A 21553-nucleotide genomic window follows, 5' to 3' on the forward strand; every position below is an offset into this window, starting at 1 on the left:
ATCAACATAAGCCATAATTTGTCATCTCTTCTAATCTTTCCTTCTTTCTTTATTTTTTTAGGGTTTTGAACCCAAAGGAGGGTAATAACGGAACCCTATTACATACTAAGACTCCGCTGTCCGTCTGTCTGTCTTTCACCAGGCTGTATCTCAAGAACCGTGATAGTTTATGTATTCCTGTTGCCGCTATAACAACAAATAAATACTAAAATCAGAATAAAATAAATATTTAAGTGTGGCTCCCATACAACAAACGTAATTTCATTGCCGTTTTTTGCGTAACGGTACGGTTCGTGCGCGAGTCCGACTCGCACTTGGCCGGTTTTTTATACTACATATGTGGCAAACAAGCATACCGCCTGATGCTAAGCAGTCTCCGTAGCCTATGTTCTTTATGACGTGCCTTTTCATACCCAGCTTTTCATTATCCTCTAGCCGCCCAGAGACCTATAAAAAGGTCTCCTGTTCCATTCTAATTTGAACTTTGTGTTGACTAAATAAAATTTCATTTTGCTTGGCAAGGTTTGACGTATGGGCATTTTGTATACAAGTAATTATGTAAGTAACCAGTAACCCGAAATAATGGGATCTAACGAGCTCCAGCATTATTTATTTGTCATTAGGACACAGGGAAACATTTGCATCTTTAATGTGTGATTACGGGATAGAAACAAGCATTTTTGTACCTTATTGAATTTGTGATAAGACACAAAGTTAAGCGTCACCATTTTGTCGACTATATATTTTTTGGTTAGTGATTTGTGTTCTTGTACTTTAGACATAATTAATGATTATAAATTACGTTTGTTTTATGGTAGCCCCATTTAAATACATATTTATTTTATTTTGTTTTCAGTATTTGTTGTAATAGCGGCAACAGAATTACATTATCTGTGAAAATTTCAATTGTCTAGCTATCACGGTTCTAGAGTTACAGCCTGGTAACACACAGACGGACGGACAGACGGACAGACGGACAGACGGACAGACGGACAGACGGACGGACGGACAGACGGACAGACGGACAGCGGAGTCTTAGGGTACGGAATCCTAAAAAAATGAATAACAAATGGAAATCAAAGATGGCGCTTATTCCGAATTCCGTTTCAAGCTAGAATATTGACTTACTTAATATTTAAAAAGCACTTTGCTACATCATTATTGTATAAGTAGCTGTCCAAAGTATCTTTTGAGATCTTCCTGTAACTTGACACCATAATGGCATGGCTTACGGCACAGAATAATTAATAATATTTACCTACTACCGTACAGAAAGGAAACTTCCTACTAAACCGAAGTTTGACAGCGGTTCAGGGTCGAATCATGCTGTCCCTTCCTAATATATGGCAATATCTCTTTCGGCTATTTAGGGTTGTCAAAATTGAAACCATTATCTTATCTGTGGTACACGCAAAGGGACGTCAAGTTGTGTCAACCCTAATAATTGCTCAGATCAGAGCAATGCTGAGCCGAACGGAGCCGATTGTCCGAAGGGAGAAGTTTCGCACCCCTGCTTATGGTTTATTATTCTTACGTACTTATTTTAGGGTTCCACATGAAGTGTGTCAAATTTTTTTTGGTGTAAGTAAAGTTTTATAGATGACTGTAAAATAAGAAGGCACTGGATTTTCAATGGTAAAACAAAATGTAATGTGTCAGTAATAAAAAGACAAAAGGTATCAAAAAACATAGACAATAAAACGTAAAAAAAGGTAAATTTATATAAAAAAGGTTGTGAGTTGCACATTCTCCCCTTTTTTAGAGAGAGACGAGGACCTTCGCTAGTTTTCTTAGGGGTCTGCGCAACACGCCAACAGCGGTAACAACATCCGCCACTCTTGTTATCCCGTCTCTACCAGGGTAAAGGGCGGTAACGCGACCCTTGGGCCACGAGCCTCTTGGTAGGTTAGGATCGCACACTATCACGATATCACCTACTGCGACATTAGGCGGCGACCCTCCCCCCGCACGTGGTGCCAAGTAGGGCAGGTATTCCTTTACCCAGCGCTGCCAGAAATGGTCAGCCAGTCTCACCACCCTGCGCCACTTGCTTGGACTATGGAGATCCGCCTCGGTCAGGGTAGCGGGTATGGGGCGGCCAGATGGAGATGTGAGTATGAAGTGGGCCGGTGTTAGAGCCGCATCAGCTTCGGGATCAAGCGACACATGCGTAAGCGGACGCGTGTTTACCAGGACTTCAGCCTCCGCCAATAGTGTGCTTAAAACTTCATCTGAGGGTGCCTGTTCTCTGAGGGTCACTTTTAAAGCTTCTTTAACACTGCGAACTAACCGCTCCCACGCTCCACCCATAAAAGGTGCTGCGGGAGGAATGAACCGCCAATTAGGATTGTTCATTTTTTTTAGACCCCCATTTTTATTTTATTTTCTGAAAATATAGGTTAATTTAAGATACTAATTTGAATGATTTAGTAATTCGTGGCTCGGTTGAATATTTATAATTTATTGAAAATATGAGATACGACTTCTCGTAAATTACATGTCGTCGGCTGATTAGGATAATGCACAAGCAACAACAAGCATTAAAAAAATAGTTGACATTGTCAATTGATTGTAATGTCACCTGTCGACAATGTCAGTGTCACGTGTTTCTATAAATAACAATCGTCTGGAATGGAAAACTCGTTTATTTTGAATCATTAATTTCAAAATACCTACGCTATAAATTTGAGAAAGCTGATTCCAGAAATCTGCCTAAGTTATATAATATAACTTAGTTTTATTGGAGTATGTATCCATATAACATCCAACTCCAACCATAACTTGGCTGAAATCAAGGGAGCAAAAATACAAATGTAAGTTACCTACATCATATATATTTTAACTGATTCGATTTGTAAGAAGATTGGATTCATAAAATCGTTACAAGCGTCCATTGCTAAAGGTAGCTTAGCACCCGGTGGGTGCTTTCTACCGACTTGTCACCATTGTTTGGATATTGTACTACATACTTATACTACTATATTAGGAACATGCCAATTTTGCTAATTATATCCTATTATTTCAGGTCATCGTGATTCCTATTTAGATACAGCTGTGAGATATGTAACTGCACTTGGGCCCAGAACAAAGTTGAGCATTTTGTATTGGAACGAACGTCATATTAATTATTAATCGTCTTAATACTTTACGACCGTAAATAATGCCTGGGAACAGAGTAAATAACAAACCATACACTTCTCTTCTGGATGGTCAACAAGAAGCCATCATTGTCACATGCTCGTGCAGAACATGATAAACATACATTTAATGTAAAGTTACTATTTTTTTTGGAAACATATATAACATATTTCCCCAATTAATAAAAAAGTAGGTAAACAAAAACATGTTTTATTATTCACAACTCTTTATTAAGTCTTGTCCACCATGATATCAGCAGCTTGAACTGCAACATGTACCTGGAAATTAGAAATTATATCTTTTTAAAGCAGTTTCAGGCTGAATTTTGAGTATGGCTATGTATTCTTGTATATTCCTTCTTTCTAGTAGGCACCATCTCTGTTTAACGGTTTGCCTTTAGATACTCTGGCTACATTACCACAGAAAATAAATAGATACCACGACCCTACCAATAAAGTGAGCTTTTAAATACTTAATTGTAGTAAATTAATATTAATTTTATACTTACATCGACGTGATTCTCACAGCAATACTGTGTGTAACACGTGAAGTAGGTAGGTATTCCAAGTTTAATTCACGGCACCATCTTTCACGTCGTAGGTCTTCGTGGATTCGAACTATTATTTTTGTGAATCATTCCCACACATAGGAACAAGGTTTTTGATATATTATTAAGCAATGAAATCTACTGTTTAGGTACTAATTATAAATCAAATTGTAACAAACAAGCGCAGCGGTTTAACTGAAAAATTTTGTTATGACAATCGATGACAATGATAACTTTGACAATACGTGAGTGACGGATTTATTTACTATGGTTCGATAACTTTTATTATATATTCCGGATATTCCGGATCATGTCGACGTTAGCTGCTTGTTGAAGGAAATCGTGGCCCTTAAAACAAGTCTAGCAGATGTCATTTTGAGGTTTGATGCGGCCCAGGTCACTATAACCGAGTTACGCAACGAAGTCATCAATTTGCGAAACAGTGCCCTTACTCGGTCGGCGGCGTCGAATTTCAAGTGCGATGACCGGCAAGCCACGAGCGCCGAGTCAGTCAGTTTGCATGTTGCTGACACTGTAAAATGTGTCGCATCAGCTGTGTTGCCGCCCGCGTGCCTCCCGCGCGCGCGCCCTCCCCCCGCCTCCTCCAAATCACGTCATCGTGTTTACGCGGATGTCGTCGCCGGTCCGAAAGTCGCATCGAACCGGGTTAGTGTACCTGTAAAGGGTACTGATCGAGCGGCTCCCAAGGAGAAGCTCCCTGTTGCCAGTATGGATGAGGAGGATTTCACACTGGTATCAAGAAAGAAGAAGGCGCGCACGGCGCCTCGTAAGACTCAGTGTGGTACCGCCGAACCGGCTAATTCTGGCTTGCGGATTGCTACACCGAGTAAGGCGCTGTACGTATCGCGCTTGCATTACACCGCCACGGCTGCTGAAGTGGTGGAGTATGTACACCAGAAGACCGGCTACACGCTGAGGGTGTTCCAGCTTCGATCGCGCCACTACGTGCACTTCAACTCTTTTGTGGTGCGCGTGCCGCGACCACTGCAGGGGACCATCGAGTGCGCCGACTTCTGGCCGAAAGGTGTCGTGTTTCGGAGGTTCCGGGGCAAACTGCCGAATCCGACACAAGAGCAGCCGATGCAACGGAGCCACGCCGTTTTGTCGACTAAATAGTGTTTAGTTTTAAGTTTATAAAATACATTATGTATGTTAGTCTGTAAGGTATTTGTAATATGGGCCTTGTTGCCTGAATTAAATTTCTAAATAAATAAATAAAATAAATTATGCAATGACTTTACATTCAGCCCAGGAGAAGGTCAAACTAAGGTCATAAGTATATTTGTTGAAATATCTTCAATCCTCAATTATTATATCGCAGCAAATGTCGGAAACTGTTTAAAAACCTTATATCTCGAAATGGTTTTCGAAATAGAACATTTGAAAAAAAATGAACAATCCTAATTGATTGATTCGTTGGCGGCAAAATCTTCACAACCTACCGAAAGCCAACCGGAGGCCGGTTCGAAGGACCAATTTTATAGATGACTGTAAAATAAGAAGGCACTGGATTTTCAATGGTAAAACAAAATGTAATGTGTCAGTAATAAAAAAGACAAAAGGTATCAAAAAACATAGACAATAAAACGTAAAAAAGGTAAATTTATATAAAAAAGCTTGTGTGTTGATCAAAATTTTTTTTGGTGTAAGTTAAGGTAATGCGATTTTCTTGTAGACATCACAAAAAACGGTATTTTTAAAGACATCGGTTTTCCCAAACGTTTTGACCCACAAAGTAAGGTAGCATCGGACAATTTAAACCGAAAAGCTGTAAATTGTTATTTAAAAGTACATCAAAATTGTTTTCTTCATGCAGTCCCTAAACTCAGAGCGACTTATGTCAATGTAGACCGTGACATTTTTAGCGTTCCGTAGGTACCCAAAGGGTAAAAATGGGTCCTGTTTTTATTACTAAGACTCCACTGTTCGTCAGTCTGTCTGTCTGTCCGTCCGTCTGTCTGTCACCGGGCTGTATCTCATGAACCGTGATAGCTAGACAGTTGAAATTTTCACAGATGATGTATTTATGTTACACAACAACAACAAATACTATAAACAAAATGAAATAAGTAGGGCTATACAACAAACGTGATTTTTGCAGTTTTTTGCGTGAACCCGACTCAAACTTGGCCGGTTTTTGAAATTTATCAGCCTTCAAAGTTACGTATAAGCTTCACTAGGTATCTAAACTAGATGTAATGGAAGCCCTTTGTTCCAAATGACCAGTCCATCAGGAATTCAAACGAAGGCCGCGAGCTGTTAGGAATGCTATTAGGAGCGCCTTTGACACCGTTGTTGCGACATACGGGCTTGTAATGTCACGGTGCCAGGCAGAGTGATGGCATTGATGGCAAATGGGCCAAAATGTTACGGTCTGGCCACGACATTAGTCTTAGGCAGCGTATTACGTAGTAGAACAACACGCGAACGCGAAGCGAAGCGATGCGGCGCGGGGTGAATCAATCCTTTGATACCTACAGAAGTGTCCCACATGGGCGATGTCGTTGCGAACGCGAACGGCTTGGGCACGCCGCGCCACGGCCCGCCGCGTCGCGTCGCGTTCGCGAGTTGTTCGCTTACTTAAGCAGCGTAAGGCGATCGACGGCGGTAAGTCGCAGAAACAATAACCCGGCGACGAATAACGGTATGGTGGCCGCTTTCAGACGAAAGGATTGCCTGGCGTCAGTGGTGTCTGATGGCTCGTTGGGTGGACGACATTTGGAAGATTACGGGTCACTTCTGGATGATATTGGCTCAGGACCGGGATAAGTGGAGTACTCAAAGAGAGGCTCAGCAGTGGCCGATAAAAGCCTGATGATGATGAATGTCATTATTTTTGGATGTTTGTCTGATACATTTTTGTAGCGCCAATAGAAATGGAAAACTAAACTACGAGTAGGTAATGAGAATTCTATGCGAGTGTTTTGTTTCTGTTTGTTTTCATTTATATTTCATAGTTTCATCAATATCTTATTTCTCGGTTGTAGTGTAAAAATAAAGGATTATTTTCTCAACCGCCGCGAACATGCCCCCGTATGTATCCACGCCTTTTGTACTGCACTCTACAGTAACACTCGGTACAAACAGCAACACTCCGAACTGTACATCGGTGGACCTTATTACGAAAGGCATAAGGTCTATCAATGCACAATTAACAGTGTGGGCGATGGTACATAAAAGGCATCATTCCGAACGCCCACTGAGTTGAGCAAGCGTTTGTATCGGGCGATTCAAGCGGAATCTATTAAGAGCCAACAGGAGTGGTCATTTCTCCATACAAACGTAGTCCTCGTTTTCCTCCGTGGTTTTTGAAGCTAGAGCAATGATTTTTTCAACACAGATTAATATTGTCAATATCTGTGTCGGACCGTTTTGCTTTTTTTGATATTTTTGTTTTTTAAGGCGCTAGAGCCCTTCAAAAATGGCCAAAATGGTCTAATTGACTATGCCGCAATGAGAGGAGTGGTATTCAAAACTGATATCAATTAGCCAAAAAAGCAAAACGGTCCGACACAGAAAATTTCATAATCATTTAGATTTCCAAATTTGGTTACGATTAGTTAAGTTTTGGAGGAGGAAAAAGAGGAGTACGAAACCTCGATTTTTGTCATTTTTACGCAGGATTTTTCGCCTCAGCTGCAGTTGTCCCTATCGCACTAATTTTAGGGGCGGAGTCAAGTTTCTAAATACGTACACAGCCAGAAAAGTGATGGGCAATAGTCGACATTTAATGTCGATAATCTAGTGATGTAAGAAGTTATCGATAAACCGTCTTGTGTGAAAATATCTAGATCCTCCTAAGACACAAGGGGTTTTGCGTTGAGAGGGAACGCATTTTTGTAGTTACATAGGTACAATCTATTTTGAACTTTTTGATTCTAATATTTTAAATTAGAAATCAAAATCAAAAATATTTTATTGCATGGTTATGGGTTTACAAAATTTTTAGGTACAGTCACGCTCCGTAATTGTCGAGCAATTTAAGGTCCTAGCTAGGGAATGCAATCTCGCACCAAGATTGGCGATTCGAGATCTCGCACGAGAAATCCGAATCGAGATTGGGTGTTTCGAGATCTCGACAGTCAGATTTTCTGGATCGAGATTAATATCTCGACGAGATCGAATTTGACAAAGTAACTAAAAATGTGTTATTTTAATCAATAATCTTTAAGAATTCCATAGATATAGACATCGTAAAATCGGGCGTATCGAGATATTCCTAAGAATATAATGAAACGCCGACATTTCATGATCTGCCTAGCGAACACCAGCCATTTTGCGCAAACCTCAAGGTGTGATATTCTGATATTCCTATAGTCTATAGGCAAATTAAACAAAAGTCGTCTCCTTCACGATTTTCGTCGACATCTCTTCTAAATACCTAAAACTGGTATGGACGTGTTCCTCGTGGTCTCCAGAATATGAATAAACCCGTTTTTATTATATGGAGGGGGGGGGGGACGTGTCGAAAAAAATGAAGGAAAAAGTGGGCCGCCGACCAGCATTGATATTTGTTCACGTCTTTAGTCCTATGGGACCGATCGGTTCGTGTGAGATGTCGTTTGAAAGAGTATTAAACGTGCAATTATTGTTTTATAATAACCGTAGTCATGACTGTAGTCATTTACAAAATATTTAAAATATATGAATTTTTACCGTGCATGGATGGCATAAGTACTGACAAAACATGCGTCTAACTCAATAAATTATAACTTTACCGCAATTGATGTTATTATGAAATATACGAAAAATTTCATTAGCTTTCCAAAAACATAAGTTTTATTGATGTATGATATTATACATATAACAAAGTAATGATGAATTTTGTTCCGTCATGTAAGTGGCGGGCGACCGACCTCAACTGATCATTATTTCTCGGGTTCTATTTTACTGATCAATTGGTGATGCATACCATTAGAAAGAATATTAAACATACTATAATTGGTTTCTAATAACCGTAGTCATAACTGTAGTCATTTACAAAATCATTGAAAATATGTATATGATTTCTCGATCAATTATTTTACAATGCGCCTGCTATGAAGCTAGGAATATCAAAGAATGCATTGCTCTGATGGATCTGCCGTCTCTTTCATAAGGAAGATCGTGATATGCCTGGGTTAATATTAGATCAGGAAATGGTGGCGTTTCATGATACGCCAAGGATTACGATTTTACGATATGCCGCCGACATACTACTTATTTAAGGTACCTCATGTTATATTTTGAAAATAACAACAACAAATTAAATATTTAACATAAAATCAATTTTAATTTTTACTTTACTTCTATGAAATGCTATCGATGTTAAACCACTATTTACCTACACTTAGAAACTGAGTAACAATAATAGAGCTAAAGCCGGACTCATAATAGCACTGCCTGAACAACATGAATCTAAGGTCATATATTACTTAAAACAAAGTATTTCACTTTCAGTCTTGTTCGAGATCTCGAATATATTAATCGAGATCTCGACCGAGATTGCATATATCGAGATTTCCTGTCAACTAGGTTAAATTTCGAAAATACGTGCGAGATCTAGCGAGATCTCGAAATTGCGAGATCTAGATAGCATTCCCTAGTCCTAGCTGAATTGGTTGTTTCATACACTTACTCTTACTCTATAGAATGTCCAATCCTGCCTTACAAAGACGTTAATATTTATATTTGTCATGTCTATACTTCGTTTCTGAGCATTATTGAAAAAAAAAATACTTGATACTAGTATTAACCACTAAGTACATAAATAGGGTAATTCGCCAGTAACAGGCCACTATTAGTAACTGGCCACGCCAAACCAAAAATGAATTCTATTCACCTATAAATAGAATTCATTTTAGTATAAGGTGGCCAGTTATTGAAACCTTATACCTACTAAAATGAATTCTGTATAGAGGTGAATAGAATTCATTTTTAGTTTAGGGCGGCCAGTTACTGGCGAATTACCCTATTCGATATCGAGTTCCGTAAACGTAAGCCGGGTAAGTAAAAAAGTTCAATCGCAATAGGGTAATTCGTCAGTGGCCACCCCAAACCAAAAATGAATTATATTCACCTATAAATAGAATTAATTTTAGTATAAAGTGGCCAGTTATTGAAGTTATTGAAACCTTATACTAAAATGAATTCTGTTTATAGGTGAATAGGATTCATTTTTAGTTTAGGGCGGCCAGTTATTAAAAGTGGCCAGTTACTGGCGAATTACCCTACTTAGTAGTAGCAGTAACAAAAAGTGGCAATGCAAATTGCAATCAGTGAGGTGCGCGCCAGCGCGAGTACGGTCGCACCGCACGCGTCTGTGTGCGTGCATTACACATACAAATACAGTCTCTCACGCCGCGGTTACGCCCCGTCAGAGCGACGGGTATATTCAGCTTGAAATCTCAAAATTGACTTTTAGCTCAGCTCCCGTTTCGTCTTAAGCATAAAGAGATACTCAAATAATATTATACCGGGTGTGGCCTGTAACATGACCAAATAATTAAAACATGGACGCCATCACCACGCCATATCATTGTGATTGACGTTGCTTGTCAAGCCTTAAACATAACAAAATTCGCAATACATTGCGTCTTTGAATAACCTTTAAAGTGTATTAATAATCAAACTACAAGTTATTTTTTAAAGTCGCTGAACAAATGTTGATCAGTAAGTATGAGGCCACACCCCGTATCAAATAATTTGATTTGCTACCTATTTGGATAGATGGCAGCACCATCTCTCTCGCTATACCGTAATCCAGGAAAGGATTCGTACAGGAGATGCAAGCACACATTGCTTGCCCTTATAGTTGGTCAAAGGCGCCTTGCCTTTAAAAAATAGCATACACCAGAGAATTTGGGACGGGTACCGTCATGGCCGGGTGGTCTAGTGGTCAGGACGCTAGCCGCGTAAGTTGAAGACGCGGGTTCGATTCCCGCCTCGGCACCCAGTGGACTTGGTCACTTTTTCTTTAGTGTATGATATCTATTTACCAAATCGGCAGGCTTAAGTGCTTTTTAGGCCTGCCGACTTTGTTAATCTCAGCGGAAACGATAAAGTGGTCAATAAAAAATGAGAATATGGGGCGACGAAATGGGCCAGAAATTATGACAAAATGTGAACGCTCACCTATTCATACCAAGCTTTAACAATACAGAAGCAGTACAAAGGACTCCACAGAGCTTGTACTGAATTGATAAAGGCGTTTTAAGCATACGAATTACCTGGCACTTACGCCATTTTGAACTGTCGCCATTTTGTGCAATGTGCAATGTCGACTTAGTGGAATGACCATTCGTGTACCTTCTGTCCAAGCGATAAGGTATACTATTAGAGTGTTAATTTTAGTACTGTGAAATGGCGTTTATGTGTCCAGTTTCGTTTATTTAGCAGACAGAAAGATGGTGTGACAGTGCTTTTAGCGTAAAGAAAGACTTGTTATAAAACGCCGTGTCCAATACAGGCAGAATCAAGCAACAAAGCGTAACTAAAAATAACTTTTTTATGGGGTAATAGAAGTGTTTGCAAGTCATTTTGAACAGGTGAGGACCTGCAGTCGTTCTTATAAAATAAGTTGTTGGCAAAAATTTCATTTTTGGTACAAGCTTTTATCGCTGACTCTACTTTTCTTACGACAGACAACTAATACTCATCGAAACAATTCACAAAATTCCTAACACAATTAGGTTGCGTTGTTTCATCACAGAGTTCCTATGGCTATCTCCTGTCTCCATCATCAGATCAGCTCGATGGTACCATTATATTGCATTGATATCCGATTTATACATGCGTACAAAATTTCAGCTCAATCGGAAACCGGGAAGTGGATCAAATTTAACTTGCAAGATTTGATTCATCCGATTTATACATGCGTACAAAATTTCAGCTCAATCGGAAGCCGGGAAGTGGATCAAATATAACTTGCAAGATTTGATTACAGACAGACAGAGAGACAGATAACGGTCAGGTGAAACTAAATAAAAGCTTTTAAAAATAGGAAATAGATACAGTAATAGAAAATTACTGTTTTATCAAGTTTACTTCGACATTCGGCCTGATTCGAACTTTAAGTTACGTCAAAAATTTGTTAAAGATACGACGTCAAAGGTGACGTTTCTGTCACTTTTGACACTGACATATCCGATCCGATACCTACCGTATCTTTAGCAAATTTTTGACGTATCTTAAACTTCGAATAAGACCGATTATCCTCCTTCATTTATTTCGTGGCAGGATCTATATTCGCTATATGTATGTTTCGCTTTCGAGATTACCTCTAAGACGGCCTGGCCCCTGTTTCACCAACGTGACAGGTGCGACGAATTGTAAAATCACTGTTGCTGACGTCACAGGCATCCATGGGCAACGGTTACCGCTTACCATCGGGCGGGCCGTATTCCTGTTTGCCACCATCATTGTATTATTAAAAAAAACTTTATGATATCGGAAAAAAACAGATATTTCTCTTGCGACGTTTATGACAATTGTCACAAGAAACACTACAATTGTCACGAAATTCCGACATATAACTCATTACCTGTCAAGAATTACCTACAATTCTTCTAAATCTTTGACAATTGTCAGAAACTTCGCAGGAGAAATATCTGTTTTTTTCCGATATAATAAAGTTTTTTTTAAATAATACAATGATGGTGGCAAACAGGAATACGGCCCGCCCGACGGTAAGTGGTAATCGTAGCCCATGGATGCCTGTGACGTCAGCAACAGTGATTTTACAATTCGCCGCACCTGTCACCGATGTGAAATTGGGGCCTGGCCGCTTCAACAACAAAAACAGTCTGTATAAAACAAACAAAGGCGCAGATGTTACGTCACGCTTCTTTCCCATCACTTTCTATCAACATTCTATCCCTTCACAAAAACCTATCTCAATAACTTGTACAAGATGGCAAAGACCTTCTGGTTATGAACGAGTATTATTACACGTCTAGTGAAAATCCTTTTACAAAGGCTAAGCGAAATTGTACCTTATACAATAGTTATTAAGGCTGACTATAGAAAGCCTGTGTCACTGGATCTACCTTTGGCACATGAGGAAAATGGCACACATTTGAAAAAGCTGTGTCAGAAACGTTAGCGGTGTTACTCCAACCAAATAGTCATTGCTAGAATCCTGACTAGTTTTCGGGTACGTATATTTGATTTGACAGTACATCGGTGCTCCATCACGACACCCTGTGCTATAATGAGCATTACGTAACAACGTCGAAAATTTAAAGGGCCATATGTAAAACGTTGTGCGATACACGTGCGAATAGGTAATTCGCGCTTGTATCGTAAATAACTATTATGGTATTAAGTGATTGTCCATAACGGCTGGAAGTTCCAGGGTCGAATAATTCGAATTTCATTAAGGGTATTTACATTTATGTACCTATTCTAATTTTGAAGAAACCTAATTAGGTAGATAGTATAGGTATTTGCAAACAGAATAGATAGTATAGAGGGATCCTGTCATGAATGACTTTTTCTTGATTTCCGAGGCACGTTTTTTTCTTATACTTTATTCATCTTATACGAAGTTACATACGTCTTTGGTATTTGTAAGAAACATACGACGGAAGCGAATTAACAAAAAGGAGGCAAATCGTTTCATTGCTTATACATGAAAGATGGAAAAAGGATATTAGATATTTTCTTTTACTGCATCAATACCCGGACAAATGGAATTAAGTAACTACCTACTAAATTAAAAATTATATGATCGTAACTGTTTTTAGCCTCTATTTTTAATTAATTGTATTCTAAAATTGCTTTAAAGTATGCAACACGACAGAGTAATATAATCTACATAACTAACAAATATCACATAATACAAAGAAAAGTACCAATATTTCAATATGTTTCTCTACCTCCTACTGAAAACACGCAAACGAATATACCTAATATTGTCCTTTTCACTGACAACCAAAACCAATTTCATGCGTTTTATACCAAGATCCCTAAACAACTATTCGACAAGGCTCAATATTCCCATTTCTGTAAGAGTAAACGAGTCGAAGTCTCATGGAAACCAACGCGAACTTGACCTTTATAAGACCTGACCTGACCTCTTATAGATTCGTAACCAGTGACAAACGAACAGCGGTGCGGTCGGTAGGGTGTGCTGCGTGCGCTGAGGCCACTAATGGTAACATTCCATTTCTAACCGCAGTTGCACTACCGGTACTGAACGCGTCGCTGTCATTGTCAATTTCCATAGTAATATTGACAGTAGTGCAGCTGTCGTTGGAAATGGAATGTTACCCTTAGGCCCGGCACCCACTATCAGCACAGAATAAATAATAGTACTAATACATTGTTACAGAATGTTTACTCTGTAACAAGACGCTTTTATTTCGACAGATAATATGTCCGCAAGGTGGCACAAGCGCGAGCAGGCGTCCGTTTCGTAGCGGTGCGCAGCAACCACCACTGCTAAACACCAAAATTGGTGTGGGCCGCATGTACTTGTAGCGGCGCGACGAAATTGCAGAGTGAGCCACGCCCACTATCAGCATGACACGGCAAGGGAACCTCTAATGATAGCGTAGCCAACACGCCAATCGCTTGCGCTCCGCAACGAACGAAACGCAACTATCACTGATGCACTAATATGATAGAGTGATAGAGAGACACAAAGTGTTTCGTTGTCATAGCGCAAGCGATTGTCACCTTGGCAAGGCCGGCTGAGCTTAGGGATTCAAATGCTTGGTCTCTATATACTCGTCTGGAGTCAGTAATACCGTTCAGGGAAACGAGTTTATGTGCCACAGTAACAAATGACACTGCCAGGACACATCAGAAATAAATCCCTGAATTTATGGCGACGTTTGCAGTAAAGATAAAGAACATACTCACTGAAGATCCTGATGTCAACTCAATTCACACGAGAAATGATTTGTTTACAATGTTTTGAGATGTTTCAAAGTTTTTAGTAATTAGAAGAATAATTTATGCTATAAGCAAAAAAAAAAATACATCTATTTACCAAGTTTCAACAGAATAGTTCTTATAGTTTCGGAAAAAAGTGGCTGTGACATACACAGAAGGACAGACAGACGGACAGACAGACGGACAGACAGATGGACAGACATGACGAATCCGTAAGGGTTCCGTTTTTTGCCATTTGGCTACGGAACCCTAAAAATAGATGCTGGAGGGTGATTATGTTTATGTGATAGTCAGCAAACGAGCTGATGGGAAGCGGTCATCGTCGTCCATGGACGCAACAATTATGAGCAACATCGGAGTAGCCAGTTACCAATCAGAACTTTGAATATCCGCTTCTTGAAGAACCCCATATATTATCGTAACGCAAAAAATACCTCACGACTCTTTTTATAATAACATCGACATATACAGTGAGAATATAGTAGTTACATATACATTTTTACTAAAAACTAAATATACTCACACATCAAACTGTACTGTAATACACAGTATTAAGCATGACTCCCGATAGACCGGGCCGTGTCCGGGCCGGAGCTTCCGGGGCTTACTTTTCTATGACATGACACGTGATACTTTCTATAGAAAACGATGCGCCAGAAGCTCCGGCCCGGACACTTTGCTTTTGATTTATTGCTATATCTCTAATGTAGCAATAAATCAAAAATTATTAGGGGTCTTATTGCTTACTGATAAAAAGATCCTTTTACAAACCATATCATTACAAAAACTCCTGACAAATCTAGAGCTCTCAGATGATCAAGTTTTTGTTAGATCATCGACAGTATAGTTCATATTTCTCGTAAATCTATGGACTATAGCCGTAGATCCATTATCACTAGATACCGTATAAAATCACTCGCTTCCACCATGCGTTTGCACTCACATAGGTACCTAATAGAACGCGAGTGCAACTTGTGCACATGACGCACAGAAATTAGATTAATAATCTGACCAAAAGTTGCTGGATGCAACTGAATAGTACAAGTTACTGAGTATGCGTGCCAATGGTCTCAGAAAAATAATTGCCGATGACCGTGCTAAGAGTTTCGGACACCTGATTCTAGGCTGCAAAGTAGCTAAGCAGTACGCACGGACTGGCAAGCGCAGCGTAGGACGTCCACCCACAAGATGGACGGACGACCTTGTTAAGGCCGCCGGAAGACGCTGGATGCGGGTCGCTTCCAACCGGTACGCATGGAGGTCCAAGGGGGAGGCCTATGTTCAGCAGTGGACGTCTTATGGCTGAGATGATGAGGTAGTACAATAATTGTGTGTGTGGTGGTCACGAGTAATGTTTTCATTTCAATGCGGTGTCATTTCAATGCGGCGGAGGTATTCTACAATTGTTCTAGATAACAAAAAGGTCGTCTGGCGTTTGATAAATTGCGCACATTCCGCCTGGAAAGGAATATGACTAATAGTTCCAGATTCAGTACTCAAAGCAAATGGCTTTGATAATAAATATGTCTTTCTGTTTTGTTTTTCTAACTACAGCCATAATAATTGGAGCTCTAAGGTTGACTGACGCTAGACCGGGCCGAGGCCGGGCCAGAGCTTCCGGCGCTTTCGTTTTCTATGGAAAGCACCACATGATCACCGATCAGCCGTCATAGAAAATGACATGTTGGACTCGTCGGCCCGGGCACGGCCCGGTCTAGCGTGAGTCCTCGTTTAAAAAAAATGTTTTATTGCCACAACTAGCAAAAAACCGGGCAAGTGCGAGTCGGACTCGCGCACAAAGGGTTCGGTACCATAAAGCAAAAAAAAACGGAAAAAAATGCAAAAAGAAAACGGTCACCCATCCAAGTACTGACCACGCCCGACGTTGCTTAACTTTGGTCAAAAATCACGTTTGCTGTATGGGAGCCCCACTTCAATCTTTATTTTATTCTGTTTTTAGTATTTGTTGTTATAGCGGCAACAGAAATACATCATCTGTGAAAATTTTAACTGTCTAGCTATCACGGTTCGTGAGATACAGCCTGGTGACAGACAGACGGACAGACGGACGGACAGCGAAGTCTTAGTAATAGGGTCCCGTTTTACCCTTTGGGTACGGAACCCTAAAAAGATAATATACGAGAGAAAAATAGGTTAAGCCCCAAGAACACCGGATACACTCGATATTATACCAATTACAATTATTTTACTATGAATATAATGTCGATTCTAAATCAAATGAAATCGAAATTTTTAAAATTAAATTGTATCTCCTGCATGTGCGTCTCGTAAATCGTTTTCTATGGAAAGCATCACGTGATCGCCTGTCATGTCGTAGTAAAGTAAGCACCGGAAGGTCCAGTCCAGACTCGGGGCCCGATTCAGATTTTGAAATAGACATCTATTAGATATCTTTTAGACATCACCAAGATACGATAACGATATGTTTAAGATCTAACCTGCCAAATTTGACATTTGCGCGATTCTGGAGATACTCTTGAACGATTTCTTCAGGATATGACTTAGAGATCCAATTCACATCTAATAGATATCTTACGATATCTAACGTAAAATTGACATTGGTACGTAAAAGAGAACTAGTTGATATCTAAACTATAACGCATCTAGAATGGATCTAGTACGTGTCGTCTCTTGTGAATATCTTGAAGTTCGAATACGGCAGTCGGCCCTGTCTAACGTGTATAATCCTTTATGGATGGTTTTATCCACATGATATAATCATCACTTGCCATCAGCGATGTCATAAATATTTACAATTTCTACAAATTTAGAACATAACACTTTGTAACAGTTTTACGAGGCACACTTCAGACGTTTCGGCGCGTTTCACCGCATATCTCATTTAGGAAAATAACCTCAACTATTTCACCCTGGTAGTCTTTACGACTTTCCTGAGTGACTTTGGTATTGAAAAAAGGTGTTTTATGTATTTATAGGTAGGTATTCGATAAATATACATGTAGAAGAGAAACTTAAATTGTTTATATTGCCTTGTCAAATATTTTATTAACGATATTGTATTACATAATTATCTCTTAAGCAAATTTCGGATTCTGTATGTTTAGACAAGTATCATAATTTATCTAATTTACCCGAATGGTGACAGTTGGATGGTGAATACTATTTAAGTATCACTAAGTTTGCCTATGATAATGAAAACAATTTAGGTACCCACAGAACTGCAACGTTAATAAATGTTAAAAAATCTGTACTGATATTGCAGACAATAATATTTTGAATATTTACAGAAAAATATAAAAAGTCACATTTAAAAGGTTTCAAAAAATATTTTTTTCATTACAAAAGGTTTCATTTTAACACTGGGCGGTTAGTAATATATTACCCCACATAACTCAGCCCCACACCTCAGGGTTCGGTGCGTGAGCGTGGTCCGCATACAGTATTCGTTTCATCTGGTCGAGGTTATCGGGGTAAGATCGCATCCAGCGGGCGCAGCACGGTTCCATTTTTATCGACTATCACTATGCGCGTCCCTTTCGCACTTACATACTTGTTAGAACGTGACAGGCATGGTGACAAGCGATAAAAAGGCTACCGTGCTAAGCCGCCTGGTCATTACTGTCATTAGGAACGAAATAGAAAATATTTTGTTGAATGCAATTAGTATATTTGAGAAAAAATCTCATAGTTTTGGCGCGTTGTCCAGCTAATGGAGGTAAATGAAAATATGAATGCATAATACCTATAGCAAATCGTGTTATAGCAGTCATATTAAAACTTGTCCATATGAATTTCCTATAATTTCATTACCAGTCTTGCGAACCCTCTCTAAATAGGACGCCGCTCCCATATTATAATAGTTATGGTAACATTCCATTTCTAACGGCAGCTGCACTACCGGCACTGAACGCGTCGCTGTCATTGTCAATTTCCATAGTAAAATTGACAGTAATACAGCTGCGGTTAGAAATGGAATGTTACCCATACGCTCTCATTCTAAAATTATATGCATTGACTTATATCTTATATTAGTATGTTTCACTTGTTCTCGCAGTCAAAGTAAAAATCGCAGCCGTCAAACCTAGGCATGATAATTATCGGAGTCCATTTTCTGAATTATCCGAATACACCTAACCTATAACTAGTCAGGCCACGTAGCCAAAATGCCAATCGCTTACGCTCCGTAGCGATCGAAACGCAACTGTCACTGTCGCGCTAATATGGAAGAGTGATAGAGAGACATAATGCTTTTCGTTATCAAAGCGATAGCGATTGTAACCTTGGCTAGGCCGGCTGTGCGGTTAGAGAAAAGTCGTAGGATGTATACATTCCACGACTCTTCTCTTTCTGCACAGACTCTAATACACTGATGGGTGTCATTCTGAATCCCTAACAACGTTTGTCCTAATAGTCACTTGCCCTAACTGGTTTGTCCTAATGGGCACATGCCTTAACGATCCATTGTCATAACAATAATTTTCCATAATGTAAGGTTCTGAAAAATGGTTAGGTTTAGAACTAGCTGCCACAAAAGTGGGTTAAGTTAGAAATTAAAATTATAATGTTAACTTCATAAATCTAGATATCTTCTCATTGTCTTTCGGTAAATATAGTAGTGGTCTGCGGAGCCAAATATTTCCATAACAGTGTAATGTTATTACATACTTAGTAAAAAAAAAAGTCATAGTTTTACAGTCTTATGCAATGTATGTACTTACATCTGTAAGCATGATCGATACTTGGTACTTTATGAGTTGTGTATCCAATTGTTACTTCTGTGCATCTTCCTATTTAAAGGCAGAACCGAACTAGCCCTGTTTCTACTTATTATCAATATCATTATTTTATATTTAATGGAACTATAGGTCTTATTGTATATCTGCAAGCTTAAACATATTTGTATGCGACTGTTTGTTTCCTAAAAAAAAAAAAGTTAGGGTTACAACCGTTGCGACCCTCGCAAAAAAGCAAATATGGTCTATAACATTAGGATAAATAATCAATAATTAGGGGAACCAAAATCAAGTTTTTTAGTGTTAGGACATCTGATCAATATTCTGACAAACAATATTAGGGAATGCAAATATAGGAGAAAAGACTTTAGGGATTCAGATATAGATCCTACACTGATAACAGTAACACAGGCTGTTAATATGAGCAATCATCGGCTGCCATTTCCCGGAACACATCAAAGTAACCAAATTACCAGTCTCATCTCTAACAGCCAGTGAAACGCGTCAATCAATCCACGCTTGCCGGAAATTCTCAATATTGGCATTTCTCAATATTTATTGTATCTTATTTGAACAAAAATGATTCATATCAAATCAAATATAACATCCACCATATTTACAAAATTATAGCTAGGGAAGTATGAATCCAATTATATTTTTGATTGGGATGAATTTAATTTGTTGGAAAATTTTATGAAACAAAAGAAATGCTGTTCTTTGTTTTTATACAAATTGATAGCAGAGAGTAGCAATTGTATTATGTTGAATATCCATACAAAGTGGACATCCCATTGTACGTTATGTTCGTTTTTTTAGGCATTAGAAAAAAGGTAAACAATCTTGATGTGTCTTTTAATTGAAAAACACGTTTTAAAATAAGTGTCGGCAAATGGATTACTAATATGTTGCATAAAATTTATTGTCATATTTTACTTTCGCATAGCAACCCTTGGCAGAATCATCATTTCGCAGAATTACTTTTTGCATAAGTTTCATGGCATACTGTTGTTTCGCACAATTTTGTAAAGCAGAATAATGCAATGGCATAATCTCAATTTGAAGAATAATACTATAATCGAATAATTGTTTTGCCGAAAATTGCGTCGCATAATATGTACTTGGCATACTGTCTTTTCGCACAATTTCCTTAGGCAGAATAATTCATTGGCATACTGTTGATGAGAATAATATTTTGATGGATAGTTAGTTTCTCTACCCTACCCTACTACACCAATGAATACCTACTCCAACAGTACCTATTGAGCAGGGGTCGCAGTTCTAACCTAACCTAACCTACAGTTCTGGAAGCAGTTTCTTTTGAGTAGGGGTCGCAGATCTAACCTAACCTAACCTACACTTCTGGAAGCAGTTTCTTTTGAGTAGGGGTCGCAGTTCTAACCTAACCTAACCTACACTTCTGAAAGCAGTTTCTTTTGAGTAGGGGTCGCAGTTCTAACCTAACCTAACCTACAATTCTGGAAGCAGTTTCTTTTGAGTAGGGGTCGCAGTTCTAACCTAACCTAACCTACAGTTCTGGAAGCAGTTTCTTTTGAGTAGGGGTCGCAGTTCTAACCTAACCTAACCTACACTTCTGGAAGCAGTTTCTTTTGAGTAGGGGTCGCAGTTCTAACCTAACCTAACCTACAGTTCTGGAAGCAGTTTCTTTTGAGTAGAGGTCGCAGTTCTAACCTAACCTAACCTACAGTTCTGGAAGCAGTTTCTTTTGAGTAGGGGTCGCAGTTCTAACCTAACCTAACCTATAGTTCTGGTAGCAGTTTCTTTTGAGGGGTGTGTAATGATCCGTATAACAATTTTTGATATATTTTCAAAATATATAACAACTTTTGATATCATTTCATGGTGTATAATCACTTAAGCGGTATAATGAACTTTTGATATAACAACAAAATAACTATTTTCATGGGATATAATGTTTAATCGATATAAAAGCTATTCGATATAACGTTTACTGAATATAATGAATATTTGTTATAAGTATTTATGGTATAATGTATTCAAATGTATAATAATAAGTTGAGGTTATAATAAAAAAAGTCGGTTCTGGCGCTTCGCCGGCCGCTACCGCGGCACGCTCGCTTCGCTCGCTCGGCTCGCGCGCTGTAGGGTCGCAGTTCTACCTAACACTCCTCCTCGCTTCGCTCGTCGTCGTACCTAACTGAGACCTGCCTTAAGTTGGAATACGTAGGTTGTTATAATAGTAGTAAATATTACAAATTATACCAGTACTACATTA

At 39.0% G+C, this 21553-nt stretch overlaps 1 protein-coding gene and 1 non-coding gene across 2 annotated transcripts in view; one reads left to right on the plus strand and one right to left on the minus strand.

The window, feature by feature from the left end:
* Nucleotides 1–21553, minus strand: part of LOC134672591 (potassium voltage-gated channel protein egl-36-like) — a 199679-nt gene that overhangs the window by 126986 nt on the left and 51140 nt on the right. The gene's annotated exons all lie outside the window — the stretch shown is intronic.
* Nucleotides 10566–10640, plus strand: Trnat-cgu (transfer RNA threonine (anticodon CGU)). Its single transcript has one exon. It is a non-coding gene; the product is annotated as a tRNA-Thr (tRNA).

This window comes from Cydia fagiglandana, chromosome 17 (genome assembly GCF_963556715.1).
Source record: "Cydia fagiglandana chromosome 17, ilCydFagi1.1, whole genome shotgun sequence".
Taxonomy (NCBI): Eukaryota; Metazoa; Arthropoda; class Insecta; order Lepidoptera; family Tortricidae; genus Cydia; species Cydia fagiglandana.